This window comes from Chrysemys picta, chromosome 10 (assembly GCF_011386835.1).
Source record: "Chrysemys picta bellii isolate R12L10 chromosome 10, ASM1138683v2, whole genome shotgun sequence".
NCBI lineage: Eukaryota > Metazoa > Chordata > Testudines > Emydidae > Chrysemys > Chrysemys picta.
In genome coordinates, this window is record NC_088800.1 from 66,475,166 (window position 1) to 66,501,540 (window position 26,375).

At 44.7% G+C, this 26,375-nt stretch overlaps 1 long non-coding RNA gene and 1 other non-coding gene across 3 annotated transcripts in view; one reads left to right on the forward strand and one right to left on the reverse strand.

Moving 5' to 3' along the window:
- Window positions 1-6,322: 6,322 nt before the first annotated feature.
- Window positions 6,323-6,394, reverse strand: TRNAT-CGU (transfer RNA threonine (anticodon CGU)). Its single transcript has one exon. It is a non-coding gene; the product is annotated as a tRNA-Thr (tRNA).
- Window positions 6,395-6,948: 554 nt separating this feature from the next.
- Window positions 6,949-26,375, forward strand: part of LOC135973812 (uncharacterized) — a 55,804-nt gene continuing 36,377 nt past the window's right edge. Inside the window, exons 1-3 of one of the 2 annotated variants that reach the window (XR_010590844.1) lie at window positions 6,949-7,159; window positions 11,527-11,581; window positions 16,708-18,610. This is a non-coding gene — a long non-coding RNA (uncharacterized LOC135973812). Of the gene's footprint in view, window positions 7,160-11,526; window positions 11,582-16,707; window positions 18,611-26,375 lie in introns of those variants that run through there. The other variant, XR_010590843.1, reaches the window with a different exon arrangement.

Here is a 26,375-nt window from a genome sequence, read left to right on the forward strand (position 1 = left end):
GGGAGGAAACCTAGGGAGTGCTAGTGCCTAATTGCACATGTAGTCCAGCTGGGGGGGGGGGGGGGGGGGGGGTTGGGGAGCTGGGCAGGATCTATAAAGAAAGGAAGTTGGCAGGCTAGGGGAGGAAAGGAAACCTGTAGTTGAACCTGCTGATACAAGAGGGATGAGCAGAAAGCTGCAAAGAGAAAGTAGGGAAGGAGTGGTAACGGCTAGGTAAAAGCCCAGAGCTCCTGGGTCCCTGGACTGGAACCTGGTGTAGAAGATGGTCCTGGGTTTCCCTACCAGCCACAGTGGGGAATGGACTGTCTGGGACAGTTTGCCTCAAAGGACTTGTGATATCCCAAAAGGGGGAGAACTTTAATGTGACTTGGCCTGAAGGCTAAGTTATCAAGAGGAAAGCACTGTAGGCCCAGAGGATGAGAGGTTGTGGAGTGAGTGAGTGGAATGATGGACTGAGTAACCGCAGTAAGGGGTGTGCTAGCAGATGGCAGAGCTAACTCCCCAGATGAGCCATTAGGAGGCGCTGCTCAATGGTGAGTGCCCCCTGTCAGAGGGTCATTGCACCCAAGGCACATTATAGGACAGCATACAGTCTGCTGTCAACTGTTCTGAAGACTGAACCATCACAAGCCCTGAGAAAAGAGAGACACCTTGCCCTCCACTTGGTCCCTGTGCTGTCCCCAGTTCCACCACAGAAATAAATCCTTCCCCCCCCCCCGACTTTACTGAGGGCTGCCTATGTACTTCCAAGGGCAGAAGTTAGCCTAATGCAGTGGTTCTCAAACTTTAGTATTAGTGACTCCTTTCCCCCAACAAGCCTCTGAGTGCAACCATCCTTATAAATTAAAAACACATTTTATATATTTAACTCTATTATAAATGTTGGAGGTGAAGCAGGATTTGGGGGTGGAGTTTGATAGCTCATGAACCCCATGTAATAACCACATGACCCCCTAGGGAGTCTTGACCCCAAGTTTGAGAACCCCTGGCCTAATGGGAGTAGTGCTATAAAACCTGTTTGCACAGTGCTTAGAAAATCTAAGTTAACTCAATTCTTAATTACAGTTTTTAATTTTATTTTAACTTTTATTGTGCTGAGTTCCTGTTGGGACTGCACATGTGTACATGCCAGCAAGAGCGCAGCCAGAAATGCAGGGTGCTGGTTGGCTGCCTAAATTCTTCCCTAATGGAAAAATCACAGCTCCACAAATCCTTCATAAATTATATAACAGCTGGAAAGTCCTGATGGGGTGTGAGCCATATGTTTATAATCATATACATGTAGGAATACCCTGGCTAGGCAAACCCCTTGTACACATTTTTTTCACAGCCCCCTTCCTTATGCTCTGTGCAAATTAGTCCTATTCTTAGAGGAGTCTACAAAGAGGCTAGGCATGGCGCTGGACACAGCCAAAGCATATTCCTGCTTGAGTGAGTATTTGCTAGTTTCAAGCAACTTTATTTACATTCATTATTACTTGATATCTGGATTATATTGCACACAGATTAGGATCATGCTGTTTCAACTGAACACTGCATGTTCCACATTTAATGCTAATCAAATTCGGATTAATAAAAATCAGTGACAACAATCTGGTATAAATCCTTAATACTATTCTGATCTGTCAAACATTTTCTTCTATGAATTCTTTTTTTCTTTAAGGGAACAAAATTTGGCTTTAAAGGGTGAACTATTCTTGGCCTCTTGGTTGGTGCCCCTTTTGGTGCTCCTTTCAGTGCCCAGGACAATTTCTGTAGGGATCATACGTATTTTAAAGATATATCAAATAAAGAAACCAAAAACATGCAAAAAAATAAAACAATTATCCATTTATTCATTCTGCATAATTGTTACGGAAAGTGTAATGCATAGTAGCAGAATTCTCCTTCAAAGTGAAAATGTGTGGAAGTGAACTATCATTTGCAGCTGTTAAATTCCCTTCTTCTCCTCCCCAGCTCACAGGAGCAGTAGAGATGCAGTGCAGATAAAGGGTGGAGCCAGAAAAACCTGCAGTTCCTCTATGTGCTCCACCCAGTGCAATCTATCAATGGCAGCATGGTTAGGGGCATACAATGCTGCATTGGCTACTGGCACCCTTTCCAGCTTTTTTGGGCTTGCATAATGCAATATAATACAGCATATGAATGAAGAAACTATTTAAATATTATACTGGATTACTAAGGTTAAAAATCTGTTGCCTTAATAAGGGCGAGGGCCCTTCTAATGAAGTCAAGGACAAAACTCCTGAGTGACTTAAATGGGAGCAGGATTGAGTCCTTATGTCTTAAGCATTTTTAAGTATTTCTTTTGCCAAGGACTGAAAATATCGGGTAAATTATGCTAGAAATAGAGATGATTCTATCAGTACACCTTCCCTAGTAGAATGTGAAGAAACAGTCATTTGGATATGATATAAAGAAAAAGACAGCATGATAAATTTTAAAGAGGAGCTCAGTCTGACATGATGTAAATTAAATCTACATGTCACTGCAGTAAGTCTGCCATAATATTTTTCTTTAAATTATACCCACATGTCTTAACTAGAGTTGTAGTACTTCAGTTTATATTCTACAATAGCTACAATTCTCCTATGATTTTAGAAGATCATCTTCCAATACAAAATCAATATATAATTTCAGGTGAACAGCTATGGGACCTGCCCTGCAGGTTTTACTCAGGCAAAATGCCCAGTGTCTGCAGTGGGAGTTTAGTCTGTGTAAGGCTTTCAGGATTTGGCTCTGTATTTTTTAATTTGAGTGTACATAGGCTCCAGACCATCTTTATGATGGATGGTGAGTGGAGTTATAGGATTTCATATACCCTTTATGATAGTCTTGCCCCTTTTTTGCAGTTCTTTCAAGAAAAAAAAACCATGTATTTAAACAAGCACTGTATCATACTGTGCAATTCTACTTTAGATTTATTATTGAGGTTGTAGTGAATGAAAAACATGCTTTAGGGAATTAAAAGATATGTCTTGGATTTATGAATCTCATTGTTTGGTGGTTAAACTTTGAAAGTATCTGTGGACATCATGCTCTAAAGGGAAGGGTAGGGACGTTATGTCTGAATGTCTGACAGCTAACTATAAAAATATTTAAAAAAAGATAATTCACTGTAAAACATTTCGTGTTGTATTCCTGCATTGCCTTTGCACCAAAAACTGCCACTGATATCGGACACAATGAGAGTAAGCAATTTGTATACAGTCGACATAATCCCTTATTGGAGTAATCTAAGTAAACATTTAACTATCCAATGTGATTTTTCTGTTAGCAGGTCAGTCTGAATGTTTCCATGTGGGAATCATTTTCATTGTATTTCACAGGTAGAAAAGTACAACAGTAAGGTAGCAAGTATACAATATGATTTTTGCTTTTTTAACATTTTAGCAAAATAATGCCACTAGTTATCTAATGATTACATACAAACTTAAATTGGTTTATGAAAGATTTGTGTAATGAAAAATCATACTTTTTGGTCTCGTGAAAATTTAATCTTGATACAAAGAGATTTTTGTTTAATTTTACTAATAGTTTTATATCATTATCTACATTCAGGTAGGCCGTCAGGTGGACCATCGGCTCTCTTGAATATTAAATATTAAAAATCCATGCTGGCAGTGATAATTCTGTTGATAATAAAGACTAGATTGATTGCAAAAGGCTAATTCTCAGGAACCCTGTATTTTACACCATATGGATTACATATCAATAATCTATTTTGGTTTGATTATTTGTATGACACAGTAAAAGTACCATTGCAAAAAGAGCCAAATGTAAAATAAATAAAAGTCTGTTCTTTAAATCAAACTGCAGGATGCATTATTTTTGTTCTACCAAACATATTTACCAACTAAGTTAAAAACAAGCTTTACCCAGACCTAATATGACTTGTGAAAAAAACTAATGGCTTGAAAAAATTGTAAAGTTCTGAACTCAGACAACAAAATTGTAGAAATGCCTGAGAACAAGCAAGTAAAACTGATCAAAACCAAAAGTGAAACTGACCAGATTACATTAATTGTCCCAGGTGGGTGAAATTCAAAATGTAAACAAATAGTAAAGAGTGAACTGCAAATGGTTCACATCTTAAATTTGTTGTGTCATTATTAACACAATTAAGTACACTTTACATTTCTTTTTATCTTGACCATGCAGTTGTAAACAAAATACTTTTTATATTTTTGCAGTGTAAAATAAAGCATTATACCCAAACCTACTTACCAATAATACTTCTATTTAGTGACACAGATAAATTTATCTCCTATTTTACCACTCCCCATAACCAACATAAAAGCAGGACTTACATTCTTTAAAAACAGAGAGAAACATTTATAGGTGACATACTGCTCCTTTTATTATGATCTATGATTTATTTATGATTTATTTATTGGGCAGGGAGGGATAGCTCAGTGGTTTGAGCATTGGCCTGCTAAACCCAGGGTTGTGAGTTCAATCATTTAGGAATGGGGCAAAAATCTGTCTGGGGAGTTGTCTCCTGAGGTCACTTCCAACCCTGAGATTCTATGATCATTATCCAACAAATTTGATAGACAACTTTTGAGAATGGCTACACACCTACACATAAGTGTATTGAAGCATGAGAGAGGGGAGTGTGTGTGTGGTTGTAGTGGTCTTTATGTGCTTTGTATGGACCAACAATCTTCTCCTAATCAGTAGGGTTACCATATTTTGAGTGTCCAAAAAGAGGACACTCCACGGGGCCCCAGCCCCGCCCCAACTCCACCCCTTCTCCAAAGTCCCCGTCCCAACTCCGCCCCCTCCCCTGCTTCCCGCGAACATGTGATTCGCGGGAAGCCTGAAGCAGGTAAGGGTGGGGTGGGGGGAGGAGGCGCGGCCCAGTCTGGCCCCCCCTGCGTCTCCAGCCTGGGTCGGCTCGGGCCCTGGAGTGCCAGCCCCGAGCCAGCCCCCGGCCGAGCACCGCCGGCCCGTCCCCGTCCCCCGGCCCAGCACCGCCGGCCTGCCCCCGGCCCCCGGCTCAACACCCCCGGCCCCGGCCTCCGGCTCAACACCCCCGGCCCCGGCCCCTGGCCCAGCACCGCCGGCCTGCCCCCGGCCCCCGGCTCAACACCCCCGGCCCCGGCCCCCGGCCCAGCACCGCCGGCCCCGCACGTCCCGATTTTCCCGGACATGTCCGGCTTTTTGGGATTTCCCCCCGGACGGGAATTTGTAGCCCAAAAAGCCGGACATGTCCGGGAAAATCCGGACGTATGGTAACCCTACTAATCAGTTCATAAAGTTTAGGACCAATCCCATATTCCTGCTGCTGGTATCAAACATCCCATTCCTTTTTAGTTCACCTGGCATGCAAGATCAGGCCCCTGAGAAGGTACTCTAGACTAGAGAGCCAAATAAGTCTGAGAAGAGCTCTAACGGGTAAGCCCTGCTCCCATTGAAATCAATGGGAGTTTTGACATTGATTTCAGTGGAAGAAGGCTCGGGTCCATTGAGTAGAGTGGGAGTTCACCGTGGTCTGCACGTCCAAGAAAGCTCTCCGCTTCTTGGTCTGCATTCGTGTCAAGTATCAGAGGGGTAGCCGTGTTAGTCTAGGGTGACCAGATGTCCCGATTTTATAGGGACAGTCCCGATTTTTGGGTCTTTTTCTTATATAGGCTCCTATTACCCCCCACCCTGGTCCCGATTTTTCACACTTGCTGTCTGGTCACCCTATGTTAGTCTGAATCTGTAAAAAGCAACCCTCTGTTGCTTTGGTCTGCATTGGCACTTGTGGTATTCAATGTGTTTTGTTTGTTGTTTTCCTTCAGAGTATGTGTTTATAGGCCTGAAATACTGCACAACTTGTTTTTTCTCTCATCGCATTTCAGTTCCTGGCTGCTGAAAATACAAGGAGAAGCAAGGCAAGCCTGTAAGGTAAAGAAACACAACTCCCAAGTGCTGTTACAACCTGGCTTGGGAGAGCCACCTCTCTTTATTTCTCCAGTTTGAGGGGCATTAGATCTGCTGCATGTTGGGTGAGAGTGCCAAGAAATTGGGGTGAAGGAGGCATAAGAATAAATTAGGATTCAGAGAGAAAGCAGGGATGGAGACAGTTATAGCTGGGTAGATACGGCATAGACCTGGACTGAACAATAGTCAGGAGGAAAGTGACAGCGACAAATGCAGTACGGGCGAGCTACAGACGTGGGTTTTCAGGAGACAGAAGGAGGTGTCTGAAAACACCCTGTGTGCGGCTGTACCAAATCTTTCGGTTCTGCTGGATGGTACTGAGCTTTCCTAGAGTCCCCTAAAAATGATCCCAGCAATTCTTCTCGGGAAAACCACCCGCTTTAAGTGGGTCAGGCACGGACGGGGTTCGAACCCGTGATCTTCGGTTTACGAGACCGACGCCTTACCACTTGGCCACCGCGCCTGCGTTAAAATCGCCGCTTGACAGCTATATATGCTGGCACCACTCCCGACAGTGGGCGTGCTCTTGAGATACCTCCGAGTGCGTGCGCAGCATTTAGTAACACCAGCTCCTCCCACTTTCAGTGGTCCGAGTACGCATGCGCACTGGTTTGTTAACGCGGGCTCTCAGTATTGTTGGCCGCGCGTTCTTGTCTCGCTGCCCACTAGTGAGCTCGGGGGCTTAGCCGCCGTTCCCGGCACAAGGGACGCTCCGCGGGGGCTGCTCACGCTCTGGCGTGGGGAGAGTGAGGGGGTGTTTCCCGCCCAGGCTGTGGGGGGGAGGAGGACGCGGGTGTTAAATTCCCTCCCCTTGTTCCGTTACGGGCGGGAACGTGAGCCGGGGGGGGGGCACGGAGCGTCCCCTTCATTCTAGGGGAACGGGTCAAGGGAATACGGGGAGACCAGCGCTTGGCCCGCAGCCGGGGGGGGGGTTTGCACACTCACGTTGCACAAGTGGGGTGATAAGGGGGTGCCTGGGGGAGAAGTGGGAGACAGGTTTTGGGGTGAGGGGTCTATGTTGAGGTGTAGGAATGGGGGGTGGGGGTGTCACTTGAGATGCTTCCGCCTCAGTCGGCGTGGGGCAAAAGTCAGAGTTCAGCGGGGAGGTAGGTACTTCCTGAGAAAAACTGCAGTCGCGAGCTTTCTGCACCGTAACTGTTTTATGGAATATACAAATGGGATAACTATTATTGTTTGCCAGTAGATGTCAGTCTTTTTATATTAGTACGTAAGTACAGACACAGCACAAATCCATCTACTACTTTTGTACAGTGTTAAGATTTTCCTCAGACTGAAAAATTCCACTCTACAGGGTCGGGCCCCCCGGTGGGCTGTGGGCAGGTTTTTTGGGGGCTGCCAAGCAGGGCCAGTGTTAGATTCGCTGGGGCCCAGGGCAGAAAGCCAAAGCCTCAGTGCATGGGGTGAAACCCCCAGGGCTGCACCTCACTGAGCAATGTAGCTGTGGCGTGGGGCCCCAGGCAATTGCCCTGCTTGCTACCTCTTAGTGCTGGCCCTGGTTTTTATATGTAGAAAACCAATTCTTGTGGCACGGGTAGACCATGGAGTTTTAATAGCATGTTGGGGGCAGGTGTGTTGGGGGACGGGGGCTCAGAAAGCAAAAGGTTGAAGACCCCTACTCTAGTGCTAGGGCAAGGGTCAATCCCAACTCCATAGATCAGTGGTTTTCAAACTTTTTTTCTGGCGACCCAGTGGAAGAAAATTGTTGATGGCTGTGACCCCATGAGCTGGGAATGAGGGGTTTGGGGTGTGGGAGGGGCTTTGGGTTGGGGCAGAGGATTGGGGTGAGGGCTGCAGGGTGGGGCCAGGAATGAGGGGTTCAGGGTGTGGGAGGGGGCTCTAGGCTGGGGCAGGGGATTGAGGAGCAGGAGGGGGTCAGGGCTCTGGGCTGGGACTGCATGCTTGGGTGGGGTTGGGGATGAGGGGTTTAGGGTGCGGGGGGGGCTTAGGGCTGGGGCAGGGGGTTGAGGTGCAGGTTTACCTTGGGTGGCTCTCGGTCAGCATTGCAGCGGGGGTGCTAAGGCAGGCTTCCTTCCTGTCCTAGCACCGCGGACTATGCTGTGCCCCGGAAATGGCCAGCAGCAGATCCGGCTCCTAGGTGGAGGTGGGCAAGCAGCTCTGTGCTGCTCTCGCCCGCAGGCACCGCCCCCCCAGCTCCCATTGGCCATGAAGGGGCCAATGGGAGTGCGGAGCCAGTGCTCAGGGCAGGGGCAGTGTGCGGATCCCCTTGGCCCCACTTCCTAGGAGCTGGACCTGCTGCTGGCCACTTCCAGGGCGCAGTGCAGTGTCAGAACAGGTAGGGACTAGCCTGCCTTAGCTGGGCAGCACTGCCGATGAGACTTTTAACAGCCTGATTGGCAGTGCTGACCAGAGCCGCCGCAACCCAGTACTGGATCGTGACCTACAGTTTGAGAACCACCTCCATAGATCTTCCTTAAGCATATCTCTGAGGATAAATCGACAATCAGGCGTGCTGCTCTACTCAAACTCTATGCATCATGTGGGAGTGAGCCTCCAAGCCCAGGTCCATGGGCTTGTGGTAATGGGGCTCACACAAGTGCTCTAAATATAGTTGTATAGACACTGAAGATTTGGCTCTGAAGCTGGGGAAACTTTGAGAGCCTGAGCTCCAGCCCCAGCCACAAAGTTAAAGCACCATCTGTACAGCTTTTTTAAGAACACTAGCGCAGCCTCTGCTCACTTGAGTCTGGATCCAGGCGTGGAAGCTTGCTCCCAGACACAGTGTAGATATGCCCAGAGAAATCCTATTAAATCCTCTGAGGAGAATTATCCCAGACACCCAAATTAAGTTGTGTTTCCTTGGTTAATTTTGTAAAGTATGATCTTTCTGATTGCTGATGCCAGACAAAATCAAAAGGTTCTACCTGGTGCAATGAGTCTAAGCAAAATTAAGCTGTCTCAGTAGTGATTGCCTATGTTCAAGAGTAACCTTCCTTGCCCTCTTGGTGTATGAATCCTGAATCCCTGCCGTCCTCAAAAATAACGGTCTAAATGAAGAACTGATTCATTGTCCAGTCAAGAAAAGAATTGCACATATTGGCATTACTTTATCACAATAAGTTTCCTTCACAGATAAACCATAATAATCTTGCATCTAATAGGAAATTTATATCCAGGGACTTGAGAAACTCATGACCTCTAACATTTACGTGGGTTAATTTTGGGCTTTTCCTGTATTTCCTGTCATGATCTCTACTTGGAACTGTGGTGCTAGGAGCATACATTTTCTTAATGATTCTGCTACTTTTTTGGAAGTTCCCCATTTTTTCTGAATTATTTTCTTTTTTACGTGGATCTCAAGGAAATATTTAGTTTCTTCATTGTTGGATGGTAAACTATTTACATTTTCCATATCTGTTTCTCTTTTTACTCTGCTTCTCCTAGATGGGTTTGGCATGGAGGCATCAGTAGGTTTCTGTGTCTGTAAGGGGAAACCCCACTTACGCTGCATACTTCTAATATGCCATTCAGGCTGATCTCTAACATGTTCTGGAATAAGTGGTATATCTAGTTCTGTGACTTCTCTTGCAGTCCCCATTGCTGGAATCACTGGAATTAGGAGTGATTGGAAGAAGGAGCCTTTGGAATCATTTTTCCTAAGGACTCTATCTGAGTAGGAGGAATTTTCCAGTGAGCCAAGTGATGTTTCTGTTTTATATTAAAATCAATATGCTTGGTTCTCAAGCAGGGGTACACAGAGATCTTCCAGGGGGTACATCAACTCATTTAGATATTTGCCTAGTTTTACGACAGGCTACATAAAAAGCACTAGCAAAATCAGTACAAATTAAAATTTCATACAGATAATGACTTGTTTATACTGCTTTAGATACTATATACTGAAATGTAAGTACAATGTTTATATTTTATTATTATGTGGTAGAAATGAGAAAGTGAGCAATTTTTCAGTAATAGCGTGCTGTGACACTTTTGTATTTTTATGTCTGATTTTGTAAGCAGTAGTTTTTAAGTGAGGTGACACTTGGTGTATGCAAGACAAATCGGAATCCGGAAAGGGATACAGTAGTCTGAAAAAGTTGAGAGCCATTGCTCTACATCAAACTTAAACAGCAGTGTAACAGGCTTTTAGTGTTTACTTGAAACACTCCTACCATTTTTGAAGGTGTTCATGCTACTGGGGAAAATGTTAAGTGGCTTTTGCTGACTCACTCTTGTTCATATCTCAGCACTCCATCCAGATATAAGGGGGAGAGAATCTAGGCTGTGGGCTGAGCTTTCTCAAAGAAGGAAACTGAGCCCTGGTCTACACTGGAGGGGTGGGGGGGCAGGGAGGATCGATCTAAGTTACGTAACTTTAGCTACATGAATAACGTAGCTGAAGTCGACGTACTTGGATCTACTTACTGCGGTGTCTTCACTACGGTGAGTCGACTGCTGCCACTCCCCCGTCGACTCTGACTGCGCCTCTCGCCAAACTGGAGTACAGGAGTCAACGGGAGAGCACCCAGGGATCGATTTATCGCGTCTAGTCTAGACGCGATAATTCGATCCTCGCTGGATCGATCGCTGCCAGCCGATCTGGCCAATAGTGAAGACATACCCTGAGAAGCAGCTGTGCCTAGGAGAAGGTATCTTGGTGTTTATTTAAAAAAAAAAAAAAGTCATTCCTGTGGAAAAGGAGTTTTTAAAGCAGTTTTCAGTGTGTGGATGCTGTCTAAATCTGAACCCGGGCAACACCTAGCTGATTCTGGAATAAAAAGGAAAGGTTTAGTCCACTTCTCCCACTAACACCTTTTTGTATTCCTCCGTGTCACCTCTTACTCATGGAGGAAAAAAAACTCTATGACAAAATCCATAAAGCCACCATGTTGTTCTCCTTCAAATGCTTCCTGAAGACTTAACTCTGCTCTGAAGCCTCCAAAACAATGCTGTCTAGCAATGGTTAGGCAGGTGGCAAGCTGTCACCTATGCAAAACATGCTTGTTTCACTGTTACTTGTCTTGCCCACACCCACATTTGTTTTAGCTCATGTCTTGGCATAACCCTAGAGCATGAGTGAGCTCCTTGGCTCAGGATCTGACTTCCTGTTACATGTTTGTACTGCACATAGTCCAATAGGCAGGAGCGCCGCCAGCTTTTTTGCCACCCTAGGTCCCGCCCCCGAAATACCGCCCCCGACAGAGGTGGCAGAAGGTCCTGGCCCCAAATACCGCCGACAACCGGGGCGGCTGAAGATCCGGCCGCCGCGGTCGCCGCCCCCCAAATGTTAGCGCCCTCGGTCGCCTAATGGGTTGCGCCGGCCCTGCCAATGGGGCTTTACTCTGTGATATTGCGGCCTCGCTACTGTAATAAATAATAATTCATAAAGCTTTAATAATAGTTATAAACATATGTTTATGGAGTGTTTATGAATAGAAAGAAGCAAATGAACAGCCAACAGTAACATTTTGGAATTCATCTAAATGTTCAGCAAGGTTTGGAATAGGTTCTAAGCACTTTCTGGAGCATAGTTTGTTTTTTCCAGATTGTTTTACTGATATTTAACTGCTTTAATGTGGTGATTTTGTGACATGTTCTTTTCATTCTGTTTTCCAGGGAGATTGAGTTGATTTGCAGTTTAAAATTCAGATTTCAGAAAGATGAGACAAAGGTTTGTTGATAAAATATCTCATTTAAAAGAAAAATAATGTTTTGTATACACTTTGAAGTTTTGTGTTTCTTTAGTATCATTGTTTAGTTCATGATGTCTTATCAATTATCAGATAATCCAAAACAGATATCTCTTGCTCACAAGATGTGTTATGATCGTAATGTCATAACTGCAGTTTTGATTATATTGGAATATTAAAGAGGGTTATTAGCGTATACTCAGGAATAAGATATCCTATCTGCGTGACTAATATGGCCTCAAGTACTGTCTGATACCTCTTTATGTGCCAGGCAGTCTTGTCAAGAGTTTTGACAACCAGTTTATATTCAGGTGGTGGATAACCAGTCAGAAAGCATGGCAGACTTGCCACAAATCAAGTGTTTTTGAGTAAACCCTGAGTATTTAAGTTAATACAGATGAAGATATGTCTTGGTGCCAGTGATGTACTGCCCGTGTTTTAAACAAGAGGCTCCTACAAATATTTATTTCCCTTAGCCTGTGATAAACACCCTATACTGGGTTTGGAGTGTTCAGCAGAGAGGCAGAAACAGGGTTTTGTTTGGGTTCCTGTTTAGACAACAAGGCTTTCTAAACCATAAACCATACTTTTATATTTTGTTTCTGAAAAATTTGTATAGATGTTTGAGAGTCTTTTTTTATATATATATAATATATAAAATTATTCTTGCAAGCATCAGTCATTAATTTTGTCTTTGCTCCTCATTCATGGAGATATTTCATACCAGTCATGCACTTCTGGTGCATCTCACAGTGCCTTCCACTTAATTCAATCACTAGTTAATGTGGCATTCTGCTTCATTTGATGAAAATTCAAGGACCTAAGTCATTTTATTAAAAATGAAACTTTTAATATTTATTTTGATTGATTTTATTTTAACCTGATAAAATTCAGTGAGTGACTATATAATCTTAACACACTCTGTCGGAACACTTCCAAAAATAAAAACGTGTCTGCATTAGTACTGCTACAAGGTATGAACCTGAGAGAGACTTAACAGTCACTTAGGGACATTTTTAATGAAATGTTATTGACAACATTAATGGAATGTGGCCCATGATTGTGATCTTTCTGTCTTCCCTTCAAATAGTCGCATTTGATGTCCGAGTATGAGGTTCAATAATTATATTTTTTTGCCTTCCATTAGAGGGCCTTGAAGAACTCTATCGCATTAATTATTTAATTAATACCTATTAAGTATTGCAACACCCTTTTGAGACATGTGGGTATTATCCCTATTTTACAAGTGAAAACATTTATGCACAGAGAAGTTATTACTGAAATTCTGAAATATAGATACCTAAAGTTAGCCCCCTACATCTGTATATAGGCACCTAAATAAGTGGCCTGGTTTTCAGGAGGAGCAAAGCAACTGCAGCTGCTAGTGAAGTCTGTGGGAGTTTGACACCTCTTTAAACAAAACAAACAAAAAAGTACTGACTCTTCTGGTGCTGATTGCTGAACTTTAAGAACAGGCTTAAATGGTTTATTCAAAGGGTATATGCTTTGCTGGATTAGGGGTTTAAATGTCGGCACCCAAGTTTGAAAATGTTGGCTTCAGTGTCTTCTTCAAGGGCCCAGGGTGAGTCAGTAGCAGATCCTGTAACAGAACTGAGAAGTCTTGGGCCTCAGTCCACAAAGGGACTTAGGCACCTAAATGTGGGATTAGGTTCCACTGTAATCCACGAAACTCCTGCTGAATCTTGTAGGCACCTAAACGCACTCATTTTCTAAATTTCTGCCTCTGGGCACTTGCACCGCTGCCTCAGTCTAAGCATCCAGACACCTGTCTCCTATCTAAGTCCGAGAGCGATCTTCAACCAGGTAAGGATGGACACTTGCTCTCTTAAATTGTGTGTGGTGCCTGTTCTGGTAGGCAGGTTCAGCAGTGCCTAACAGATCAGATCCCATTCAAAATCTGGTGGAAATGGTGGTGCTGCTGCCACCACTGCCCACTTTAAAATTTTTGCCCCAGTAGTTAGAGCACACACCTGAGATGTGGGAGACACAGGTTCAATTCCCTCGTATACCTTAGGGGGAGAAAGGATTTAAACAGGGCTTTCCCACCTCTCAGGAGAGCACTGAGAGATATTCTGGTGTAGGGTTCCTTCAGTCTCTTCTATTGAAGCTGTTCCACTATGGATAAATAATTAGAGTGATTGAAGAAGGGGGACTGGACCTCCCACATGGGCGCCCTACCCACAACTAGACTACAGAGTTATCTAGTTGTGGGTAGGGCGCCCATGTGGGAGGTCCAGTCCCCCTTCTTCAATCACTCTAATTATTTATATATATATAATAATTTTTTTTCTCTTTCTCTCCCCTTCTCCCCAATGTTCCCCATCTGTAAAATGGAGTTACTGATATTTCCTTTCTCCCACTTACTCCACCTCCTCTTGCCATTTTGTGTGGAGTGAGGCAGGTACCTAACTCTGCAAGAAATTGCTTAGGCTCCCAAGCTGCCTGATTCTAGGACAGGGGTCGGCAACGTTTGGCACGCGGCTCGCCAGGGTAAGCACCCTGGCGGGCCGGGCCAGTTTTATTTAGCTGCTGATGCGGCAGGTTCGGCCGATCGTGGCCCCCACTGGCCGCGGTTTGCCGTCCCGGGCCAATGGGGGCGGCAAGAAGCCGCGGCCAGCACATGGCTCGCCCGTGCCACTTCTCGCCACCCCCATTGGCCCGGGACGGCGAACCGCGGCCAGTGGGGGCCGCGATTGGCCGAACCTGCCGCGTCAGCAGGTAAATAAAACTGGCCTGGCCCGGCCCGCCAGGGTGCTTACTCTGGCGAGCTACATGCCGAACGTTGCCGACCCCTGCTCTAGGAAATGGTTTCCCATTTGTTGATCACCAAGCAGATATAGGTACCTCCCTTGTTGGCATCTCTCACTGGCTAGCTTAGGCAGCTCCTCACCTTGAGTGGATCTCAGTCTATGGTGCCTCTGTCTGCCCATTCGTTGTATAGTGAGCCTAGGTGTCTAACTCAGGGTTTGTGGATCGCAATGTTGTTCCTGTGATTTTCTAGGCAATAGAAGTTAGGCATACACAAAGCACCCCCATCTCAGCCACACTGCAGAAAGAAGGTGTTTAACTCAAAGAAAAGGCTACAATAAACAATAAGCTAGTCTCAACCTTTACTGTAGTAGTGCTAGTATCCCACTATAATATTAAAACAAAGAAACAAAAAAAGTACACAGGGTCTGATTTTTCATGTACATGAAAAACCTATTCAAACAGAAGTTAAAATGTATTTGATGGTGTCAGCTGTTTTTTCCAGTTGCATCCCAAAAGTTCTTTTGAAGTCTTAGAATTATATTTTCAGGGCTGCTTACACATACAGTTCTAAGCCACGAGTGTGAGGGTAAGTGCTGCTTGAGTCCAGTGCTACAGAGCGGCAGATAAGGGAATGGGGAATGGCAAAGGTATGGTTGATACTGTTGGGAACAAGGTTAATAGCATTTATAGAAATGGGGAGGTATTCAAGGAAGAAGGTAGTTTTCCTGAGTTTTTGACTGAAATGAGGAAGAGCAAGGAAGAAAAGAGAGAAGAAAAATCTCATTAGCAAAGGCTTAGTTATTTATATGCGCAAGTTCACAGAACACAATTTTGGTTCATAAAGGCAATTGAATTAGGTGGGTGGAGGTATAGTTCTGTATTACTTAAATTGGCTAATTAAAAGCCCAGTCCTCTTCTAATGTCTATATAATTTTACACAAAAAATTATGTGAAAAGAGTGTTACAGTTGCAAAGTCAAGCAGTAAAAGTTAGAAAATGTCAGACTTAAGGTTCCCTATGCAACCTTAATTTCATCCCTTGTGCATGTGAATTACGACACTGTCTTTATTTACATGATGACACACCATTTTTTCCACCCATTCTCTTCCTGCACTCCCCTCCCCGCAAGGTTTCTCAACCAATTTCTGCTCTGTCTGCCTCCTCCACCTCTCTCCCTGACTATCAATCCCCCATTCCCTTCTCCTTGTCCCATTCCACTCACTACACACACCCATCACACAGTCCAGCTGATGTCCCCTCTGGATTAAAATCAAGGCTGTTTCTTTGCTTCTATACTGTTGGGCCCTGTAGGTAGTGCATTGAAAGTACAGCGAATTTATCTGCAGAACTCTGACAAGTCTCTACTGAGTATATCTGAGATAATTCACAGACTTGTAGCTTTGGGATTGCAAACGCCACATTCCTGACATCAGAACTCCTTGCCAAATTTCAAGTCCCCCCTACATAGGGTGGATGTGCTACAGCTTGTTAATAAAAGGGCTGTACACTTTTTTTAGCATGAGTAAAACAGTATATTTTTGCCCTAACATCATTTTTGAAAATGGCTGAATGGTTTTAGCTGGAATTAAAAATACATACATTTATTAGCCCAAGGCAGACACCCAGTATGGAAAATTTCAGCCCAAATGATTAAAAACTGGTAATTGTTATAAGCAACTGAAAAGAGTTTTATAACTTTTACTTTTCAAACCTGGTTAGTTTGTACATATGTTCTTGATCAATTACAACCTGTACCAAAACTTACCTTGTTTCCTGTAAACGTGGCTCATCAGCTTCTCGTGAGCCAGCATAATATTCTGCAGTGGAGGTGCTTTCTCTGTAACACAATAGATGACTAATCTTGCTGCTGCTTGTCAGATGTGGTGTCTCTTTATTTGTGGCAGTGCTGTTACTTCCACATCATTTACCACTGAGATATCCGTGTTAGCTGGAATGAATGTTTCCTCTGTAGCTAAAAGGGGAAGAAAGCCATGTCTCAGGCCTGGTCTACACTAGTCAGTTATTTCAGAATTAGCTGAGTTAATTAAAAAAAAATGATTCCGTCCACACGACCAAATTTTTTTCAGATTTGAAGGGCTCTTTAATCAGATTTCCTTACTCCACCTCGGCAAGTGGAGTAGCGCTTAAATCAAGATTGCAATCCCGGGTTAAAGGTATTGGGGACGCAATTCGACATTATTGGCCTCCGGGAGCTATCCCAGAATGCTCCCTTGTGACCACTCTGGACAACACTCTCAACTCCGATGCACTAGGCAGGTGGTCAGGAAAAGCCCCGGGAACTTTTGAATTTAATTTCCTGTTTGGTCACCATCAGCACAGTCCACCATCACAGGCGACCATGCAGAGTCCACCATCACAAGAGAGCATGCAGTCCTGGATTCGCAGACAAGTTCCAGCATGGTCCGAACGGGAGGTACTGGATCTCATTGCATGTTGGGGAGACGAATCTGTTATGGCAGAACTAAGTTCCAAAAAAAGGAATGCAAATACGTAGGCTAAAGTCTCCAGGGCCATGACGGAAAGAGGCTACTCCGGGGACACAGAGCAGTGTCATACAAAAATCACGGAGCTCAGGCAATCGTACCAAAAAGCCAGGGAGGTGAACGGGTGCTCTTGGTCACAGCCCCATACATTCCGCTTCTACCGTGAACTGCATGCAATTATGGGGGGTGACGCCACCACTACCCCACCACTGTCTGTGGACACCTGCAAGGGGGGAGTTGCAAGGAGGAAGAGTCATTGGAGGATGAAGAGGAGGAGGAGGACAGTGCACAGGTGGCAAGTGGGGAATCCGTTTTCCCCCCTAGCCAGGAAGTATTCTTAATGCTGGAGCCAATAGCCTCCCCCCACTCCCAAAGCGGGCTCCCAGACCCTGGAGAAGGTACTTATGGTGAGTGAGAGCCTGATCGGACCCACGCGGTGTGGGGTGGGGGGAAACCCAGCTGTGCTGGGCTGTTTGCGTTTAGTTTAAAGGGCTCATCCCTGCTCAGAGCCTCATCGGAGCCGTGCAGGGGGAGGGGGAGGGAGGAGTGTTCTGTGAAGCGATCATCCCAGAGAGCCCGCAGGCCCTCCTTTTATATGGCAAGCCCACCAGGCATTGCTTGCTATGGGAAAGGGGGCCCAGTAGTTTGAAAGCATAGAAATGAATGTAGAAGAAGCAGAACCCCACATGGCCCTAGGTTGCTTGCAAGCTGAATTCTGTTGCCCGGTCGTGTGTGATGGCTTACTCACACCAAAGTGGCAGGCACTTCAGTATAAGAGGCAAAATGCTAACTTGTGCAGAAAGAACATGTGCTGTGTACTATGAATTGCCCGTTTCACAGAGGAGTGTCCCCTTTGTTCTCTGAAATGTATCTTTTAAAATACTACCCTCCCTTTTTCTCCTCCCACAGGTGCAAATATTTCAACGTGGCCCCTATCTACTCCGTCCCAGAAGCTGGTCCAGATTAGAAGGTGGAAAAAATGAACTCGGAACGACGTATTCTCCGAGCTCATGCAGGCCTCCCGTACTGATAGGGCCCAGTTGAATGCGTGAAGGCAAAAAATTGCTGAGTCCCGTAAAGCATTACAGGAACACGAAGAGAGGAGGGTGATGAGAGCAGTCAGGACGCTATGGTCAAGCTCATGGGGGAGCAAACTGACATGCTGCGCTGTATGGTGGATCTAATGCGGGAAAGGCAGCAAAACCACAGATTGCCGCTGCAGCCCCTGTATAATCACCCTCCCTCCTCCCCAAGTTCCATAGCCTCCTCACCCAGATGCCCAAGAACACGTGGGGGGGGGGAGGTGAGGCTACGGGTACCCACACACTCAACCCCAGAGGATTGCCCAAGCAGCAGAAAGCTGGCATATGCGAACTTTTGATTTGGTTTCTGGACTTGTCCTTCCCTCCTCCTCCACCCACCCAACCCAATAGCCCCCCCCGCTCTACCTTCTGATTTGTTTCAATGTGTTGTGCAACAAATAATAAAGAACCTTTTTTAAACAATTTTGACTTTATTTCCTTTCATATATGTAGGGGGCGGGTAACTTCAAGAGAAACAAACACAACTGTCACACCGTATCCTGGCCAGTCATGAAACTGGCTTTCAAAGCTTTTCTGATGTGCAGCGTGCCCTGCTGCGCTCTCCTAATCGCCCTGTTGTCTGGCTGTACAAAATTGGCCACCAGGTGAGTTGCCTCAACCTCCCTCCCCGCCATAAATGTCTCCCCTTTACTCTCACAGATTCTGTGGAGCACACAACAAGCAGCAATTACAAATGGAATATTGGTTGTGCTGAGATCTGAGTCAGTAAACTGCGCCAGCGCGCTTTCAAACATCCAAAGGCACATGCTACCACCATTCTGCACTTGCTTAGCCTATAGTTGAACTGCTCCTCACTACTGTCTAGGGTGCTTGTGTACAGCTTCATGAGCCATGGCATTAAGGGGTAGGCTGGGTCCCTGAGGATAACAATAGGCATTTCAACATCCCCAACAGTAATTTTCTGGTCTGGGAAGTAAGTCCCTTCCTGCAGCTGTTCAAACAGACCAGAGTTCCACAGTTCACGATGGCCGAAAAACGGCGGGAAATTGTTGCCTTCTATAGCTTCCACGGGAGCCCAGGACCGACAACGTGGAAAAATGAGCTAGCGATGCAAGAGCGGGAGAGCAGAAGCTGTGCTGCTTGGTTCGTGGCAGCCGAAAAAAGGCGGGAAATGGTTAGATAAAAGAGCAGATAGAAAGATGAGAGGACATGCAAGGTGGATTCATAGTACCAGGAGACAGGCGGTGCACTGTACTGCACCGTTTGCTGGCAGTATGCCATCTGCTGTAGCTTTCACGGAGGGAGAAGTGAGTGACGACACATACCCAGAAACACCCGCGAGAATGTTTTTGCCCCATCATGCACTGGGAGCTTAACCCAGTATTCCAATGGGCGGCGGGGACTGTGGGATAGCTTCCCACAGTGCACCGCGCCGACATTCGATGCTAGCCTCGGTACTGTGGATGCACTCTGCCGAATTCACACGCTTTAGTGGGGGGGACACAACACCGAATGTATAAAATCGCTTCCAAAAATTTGAATAGAACAAGTTTGAATTAATTTAGTACTGTAGACATACCCGCAGTGTTGCTACAGAAGATCTAAGGTTCCCACCTCTTTTAAGCATCAGTAGAGCTGAAGGAGAATCATGCCAGAAACAAACGAAGACCCTGACTGTTGTTCATTCATTGGGGATTTAAAAAAACAAGCACAGCAATCTGCACACAGTGGTCAGACTGATGTCCCACAAGGCTAACATGACAAAAGCCACGAAGTTATGTCTACACTGCAAAAAAACAAACAAACAAACAAAAAAACCCCACTCAAACACGGCATGCAGCCTCAGAGTCCAGGTCAGCTGACTCGGGCTTGTGCTACAGGGCTAAAAACAGCAGTGTAGATGTTCCCGCACAGGCTGGAGAGGAACATCTAGACTGTTGTTTTTAGCCCTGTATGAACATGAGCCCTGTGAGCCCGAGTCAGTTAACTTGGGCTGTGAGGGTATGTCTACACAACAATGTAAGTACGAGTTTGAGCCCAGGCTCAAGTTTAACTCCCTTGCGTACACACCCCAATTGTGCTAACCTCGGGTCCCAGGACCCTGCAGGGCTGAAGGGTCCGAGCCTGTGTTAAGCTGGGACCTAGGGTCTGAGCCCTATTGTTTTCCTGTGTGCACATGGTCCCAACTTGACTTGGGTCCCAGAAGCGCAGTGGATGTATCAGAGTTTCCGGTGGCAGAGAAGCAGCACTGCAGGCAGCCAGCACAGGGGCCGGAAGTGCCATTAGTGCCTGGCCAAACACACTCACCCTTCCCACTCCGGCTCCTCACTCCTGCACGAAGCTTATCTGGAGCAGGGAGCAAAGCTGACAAGTGGGAGGCGGTTCCCAACCACCAGGATGCTGGGAGTCATCCCTCCCGTGCTGTGCTGAGCCGGGAGCTCTGCTGCTGCCTCTGCAGGGCAGCACTTGATCCCTGCTCTGCTCTCTGGTCCTTTCTCCCATGGCCCTGCACCTGCCCTGGGACTGCATGTGCAGGGGTATCTAGGCAGTGTGCACTATGAGGGTGGCGAGTGGGAGCCAGCCCCAAAATTTACCTGCAGCCTCCCAGGGATCCCTTATCCCTGCTTCTTGGGGTGTGTTGGGCGCAGGAATAAGGGATCCCTGGGGGAAGGTCCTGGCGCACACTGCGCCCCAAGCGCTGGGGGTGCACTTCACTGCACTGCAGCCAGCAGCAGCCATGCTAGGGTCTGTGTTTTTCCTCTGAAATCTACATTTTATGTCAAACTTCAAAACAAACATAAAAATAAACAACCAAACAAAAACACCTCATTAAACATTCCATTTTAAAAATTAAGAATTGCAAAGTTTAATTTTAATAGTTTGACAGCCCTGTAGCCTGATGTCCTAATTAGCCTGAGAACAGGTGCACATGTTCCTGCCTGTGTGACTGAGCTTAGAGGTGGAGAGCCCAATTCTCAGATTAGATGGTAGTTCAGTATAAAGTCTTCCCAGGCTGCAGTCATTCCACTGAGACAACCACCAAAGGAACTAATTATTATGGCACCAGATGCCCATCAGTAGCACTGTCATAGTTAGGATGGGCAGTAGAGTTTTCCCAGAGTGCAACACATTCGTTGGGCTAGAGTGTTGACATTGGGCGGGGGGGGGGGGGGGGATGTTTGGAATTTCCAGTTTACTTCTGAGGGAAAAATGTGAGCTGTTACTGAAAACACTCACCTGTAAGAGAAAAACCTTGTTATTACGAAACACACTGCACTACTTTGCAATGCAGTAAACAGAACAAGTCATAGGAGTATATTTGAACTGAATTACTCTGGAGACTATAGACAAGATTTTCTGAAGTGGCTAGTGATTCTAGGAGCCCAACTTGAGATATGTTAAAGGAGCCTGATTTTCTGAAAATGCTGAGCACCCAAGCTCTGAAAGGTTAGACCCCTTTAAAATATCTTAACTTGGACACCCAAAAATCACAAGTAACTTTAACATCTTGGCCTATAACTTTGCTTTACAAATGGTTAAAGTCAAACAGAGGTGACATATACAGATCTTGCAGTTATTGCCTCCTTTCTCAGTCAGAAATTTTAGACTGCCAGTAGGATAGTAGGGGTCCCCACATACATACTAGGAGCTCAGTCTGAGGCTTTTGTCATTTTAGTCAACAACAGGTAGAGCCAGAGAGGGAGTTCTGCAAATTCCTCCTGACCCCAGTTCAGTTCATAATTAAAACCAAGCAATTCTGGCTTGTTTGATCCTGTATGCTTTGTGCTCCCTCCTTCCTGGTGCCCTGTTCTGCTACTCCTTTTGAGTGACTTCAGGTGAAATAAAAAATTTTCACTGAAAGGTAGCTTCAGAACCTTTGGTCCTGTGACAATCACTACATTTGACTCATATTCAGTAATTTACCTCTGGGTGTTTCCTCTGAATTCAAAAGGTTTATTTATAATTGGCTTTTTCATCTCTGATCTGTAAATAACTGATAATTTACTTAAAAAAAAACCCCAACAACTTACAACTGACGCCATCAGTCTAGAAACAGAAGATACATTATGTGTTATCTACACTAGAGACGTACCCATGCTTAAAACCAAATATCGAGATACTAAGCATTAGCGCAAGCAGTCAGGTATTTAACATATTGTTTGATGTGATTTAAACATCTAAAACACTATAAAAATTCAGTAAGGGAGCCTTGAGCTATAAATGTCAATAGTGGTAATACCCCAACCCCTGTTTGCACCAGGGCCGGCTCCAGGGTTTTGGCCGCCCCAAGCAGCCAAACAAACAAACAAAAAAGCTGCGATCGCAATCTGCGGCGGCAATGCGGCGGGAGGTCCTTTGCTCCGAGCAGGAGTGAGGGACCGTCCGCCGAATTGCCGCCGAACAGCTGGACTTGCCGCCCCTCTCTGAAGTGGCCGCCCCAAGCACCTGCTTGGTAAGCTGGTGCCTGGAGCCGGCCCTGGTTTGCACCTATTTACCATATTTTGCACTGTATTATGTTGCTAATGGGCTGAGTTTAGAATATCTTTCTGAATAAGGTGATAGTTATCCATACATATTTCAGTGTCATCTTGAAAAAAAACCTGTCACTTAATTCCTTGGAGTTTTCCTGTCTCCCTTCATCTTCCATTTCTACAATTCCTCCTAAGTAGGGCAAGTGGAAATATGTTCACTGAACCTGAAATTTCTTGCAAAAGTGAGTCAGGTTTGACAAACTTTTGTCAAATCACAGGACGGGTATTTCCTGCCTGTCAGCATGCCTAGAAGGCTCTTGGACAGCCCTGCCATATGGACTGCCCCGAGGATGCATCACAGAACCCAGACCTCTAGGGTCCGCAGCTCTGGGGTCATAAACCCCAGGCTTCCAGTGCCTGGGATAGCCAACCATGCTAGAGCTTCCAGCAACCCTGTCATGGAGCCAGAAGCCTGAAAGCCTGTCTCTCACTGGGTCTTGTCTCCCAACCCCATAGCAGAGAGCCTAGAAACTCTGAGAACCCTGACTCATGCTGGATCCCTGCTGTGGAGTCGTGAACCTGGAAGTCCTAAGATAAGCTCCTGAGTCCCACGGTCTACAGCTCTGGGGACAGCCCCATCATGCAGACTATCCCAGACCAGGGATCCAAGGGCTTCCAGACTCCTGGGCCAGTTGACTATCTGGGTTACCCTGATGGCAGAGCTTCCCAGGAACCGCAGACCCTAGGACTTCCTGGCAGCTGCTGACTGAAATTATCATTCTGTGGGTATGTCTACAACGCAATTAAAAATCTGTGGCTTACCCACAAGCAGCTGATTCGGGCTCCCAGGGCTTGGGCTAAGAGACTGTCTAATTGCGGTGTGGATGTTTGAGCTTGAGCTGGAGACCAGGCTCTAGGACACTGCAAGATGGGAGGGTCCCAGAGCTCGGTCTGAAGACTGAGCCTGAACACCTATACCTCAATTAAACAGGCCCTTAGCCCCAACCCCACAAGCCCAAGTCAGCTGGCCCAAGTCAGCCAAGGGTGTCTATTTGCAGTGTAAACATACCCTGTGTTTCCAAAATGATTGTTTTTTTCAGGATTTCCAGTTTGCAGGAAATTTTTAAAAAATTGGTTTCAAATTTTCAGAATAGCAAAACTTGCCACAAACTGGCAATTCCAAGATTCATTCGGCATTAGTCCTGAGCCAGGTCATAAGTTTTAAAATGTCTAGTCTATGAGGTCCTTAATCATTTGTGTGTGTTTCACATCATAGTTGATAATACACAATTGTAATTCTTCTGTAAATTCCACTGTCTCTAGATAATGTTGGTGAGTCTGCTAGTTAGATATAGGAAGTCCAGATTCTGATTTCTGTAAAGCCACATTTACTTCCTAAATTTGAATGGACTCCCTCTGGCTTTAACCTGTACAACAGGCATCAGAATCTGACCCAACAAGATACAAAAGTAGCAATTTCCTGCAGGTAAACATGAGAAACACAGAGCCTATTCTAATTAGGTCTCCCCAAATGTATCTTACTCCTGTTCCTGGAGAATGCCATGTTCAGTACATGTCATACTGTGAAGCATATCACCCCCTTTGAATACCTCCACTGGTTCCCCCTTCTATATCAAATCAAACATATGCTACTTGTACTTATTTTCAATGCCTGTCTCTGTCAATCCCCACCCTATATATCATCTCTTATTTGCTGTCAAGCTATCAACTCTAGCCTCTAATTGGCTCATAATGCCATTTTCCATCATCCATGTGTAAAGTTTTCAACTTTGTGCATTCTCCCATGTTGCCCCTCACGGTTGGAGGTGCTCTCTGTAAACATGTGCAAAGCTACTTCATAATCCACATTTAAATCTCTTGTCAAAACTCTGCTTTTCTGTGCTCCCCTGCTGGTATCCATCTGTTGTTTCATGTCTTATACTTAGATTGCAAGCTCTTTGGAATATGAACTGTCTTTTTGGTCAGGGTCTAGCACAATGGGGGTCCCAGTCCATGACTGGCGTTCCTAGGCACTATGGGAATAAAAACAACAATACAGTGTAAGGAGGTAATCATAATGCTGAGTAGTTAGGACATTGGACTAGGAAATAGATAGTAAAGAAGATGCATAGGCTGAGAATGTTGAAAGAATAGACAGTTCACCTCTGTAATGGTATTTTAAGAAGAAAAAGGTTTGATCATTCAAAAGGAGGAGGAGAACTTTATCATACTGAGAAGAGGACTGAAAAGTCAACCAACCTCTATAATTAGGATCTTGGCACTCTTGTAATAGTATTCTAATAAAATGCACAATCAGCTGAATACAAAAGCTAGGGTTGCACTCAGTAGAACATCGCAGAACGTAAAGACACTAACAAAATAATGGTCATACATTGAACACGTTTTCATATGTTCACAGTTTCATCTGAAAACTAGGTTCTGGCTTCTGAAAAAGGCTCCTGTAGCATAACCTCAGGCTACCCCAGGTTTATTGTCCGGATGTTGACATCATAATATTAAATGTGAATACTACCTTATCTTATGTAACTTTTTTTCTAAAAACTCCTTTGGTGACGGAGTACATTCAGAATTACTATTCAAGACCAAACAATCTGATAAATTTGAACTATAGATTCTGTAATACACAATGTATAATCTAAAAGATTGAGCTCTCTGTCACAGAATGTACATGGTTTCTTGTGTTTTTGTGGAGAAAGCTTACAGTACAATGTTTGGATAGCTGTATTTGTGTTGTGTGTAGACAAGTAACTTTTTAAATGTGTGCTTCAAGTTCATAGTGAAAGGTACTGTGAGAAAATTTACATGAGGGTGGTGGGGAAGAGAAAGGGGTAGAGGCTAGTGGGTTTTAGTTTATGTACTATTACTAGATACTTTTCAGTTGATAATATGAGAGATTAGGTTTTGTTACATTGGGCCCCATTCTTCAGTCATCAAAGTAGTTTAGAGAGTATTATGTAAAGTAATAAAGTGGGTGAATAGTAGGGGGATTGCATCTAATCTAGCTGGTTTATAACTGTTCTCAAATCTCCATTTACTAATAAGAAATCAAATGAAGAATCTGATGAAGTTCAATGCTGTGTGGTAAAATAAAAAGCGAATGAAGCTTGCACATCCCTAACCATGTTCAGTTTCGTAAAAGAGATAACTATATGAGGTGATAGGTTGTGTATACATATACATTAATAATTTAGCAGAGATTCTTTCTATTTGTCCTAAAAACATACAACTTAGGATCGATGTGCAGAACGTAAATTCATCCCAAACTATGTCTCTGCCACCATCTAATACACCTCTTATAACCATGTCCCATAAAAGAGTTCAGAGGAGGGTAGGAGAGTTGAGTGAGTGTGTGGGTGTGCATGTATGCGTGTGCGCATTCCTGACTACATCACAAACCACTTTCTGTTCCCTTCTGTGGTTTATTATGTCTTTGTAGCACTTCTTGATTTATTGCACTCGATGGTTATCTACTACCTGTTCTATTTGCTTTAACACTGACATACATATTTCTTTTTGTTGTTTTGATGACAATTAAGGGAAGCCTCTATGAAAGAAAATGTGGAGTCAAAGCCATTTTCTCTGCTCTTGGATTAGAGACAAACACTACTGTAAAGCATAATAAGAACCACAGTATTTTGTTGTTGGTTACTGTGCCAGTATAAATTTACTCTGGCATTCTCAGTATATATATTTGCAACAGTATAATTCAGATGAAGGCAGCAATCTGTGTTACAAGGTAAAATACAGTCCAGGAATCTATAGATGATGTTTTAATATACTGTTCTGGCATTACTGAGAGGTCTTAAAAAGTAATTTTTATAAAAGAAGAAAATGTTGCACTCAGTTTAAAAAAATGAGGTTAAAATAACAAAATGGAACCATATAAACTATTAAATCAGATTAAATGGAACACATGCAGCAGACTCTCTGTGCCTGGTTCGAATGTTTACAGGAACTCTTTGA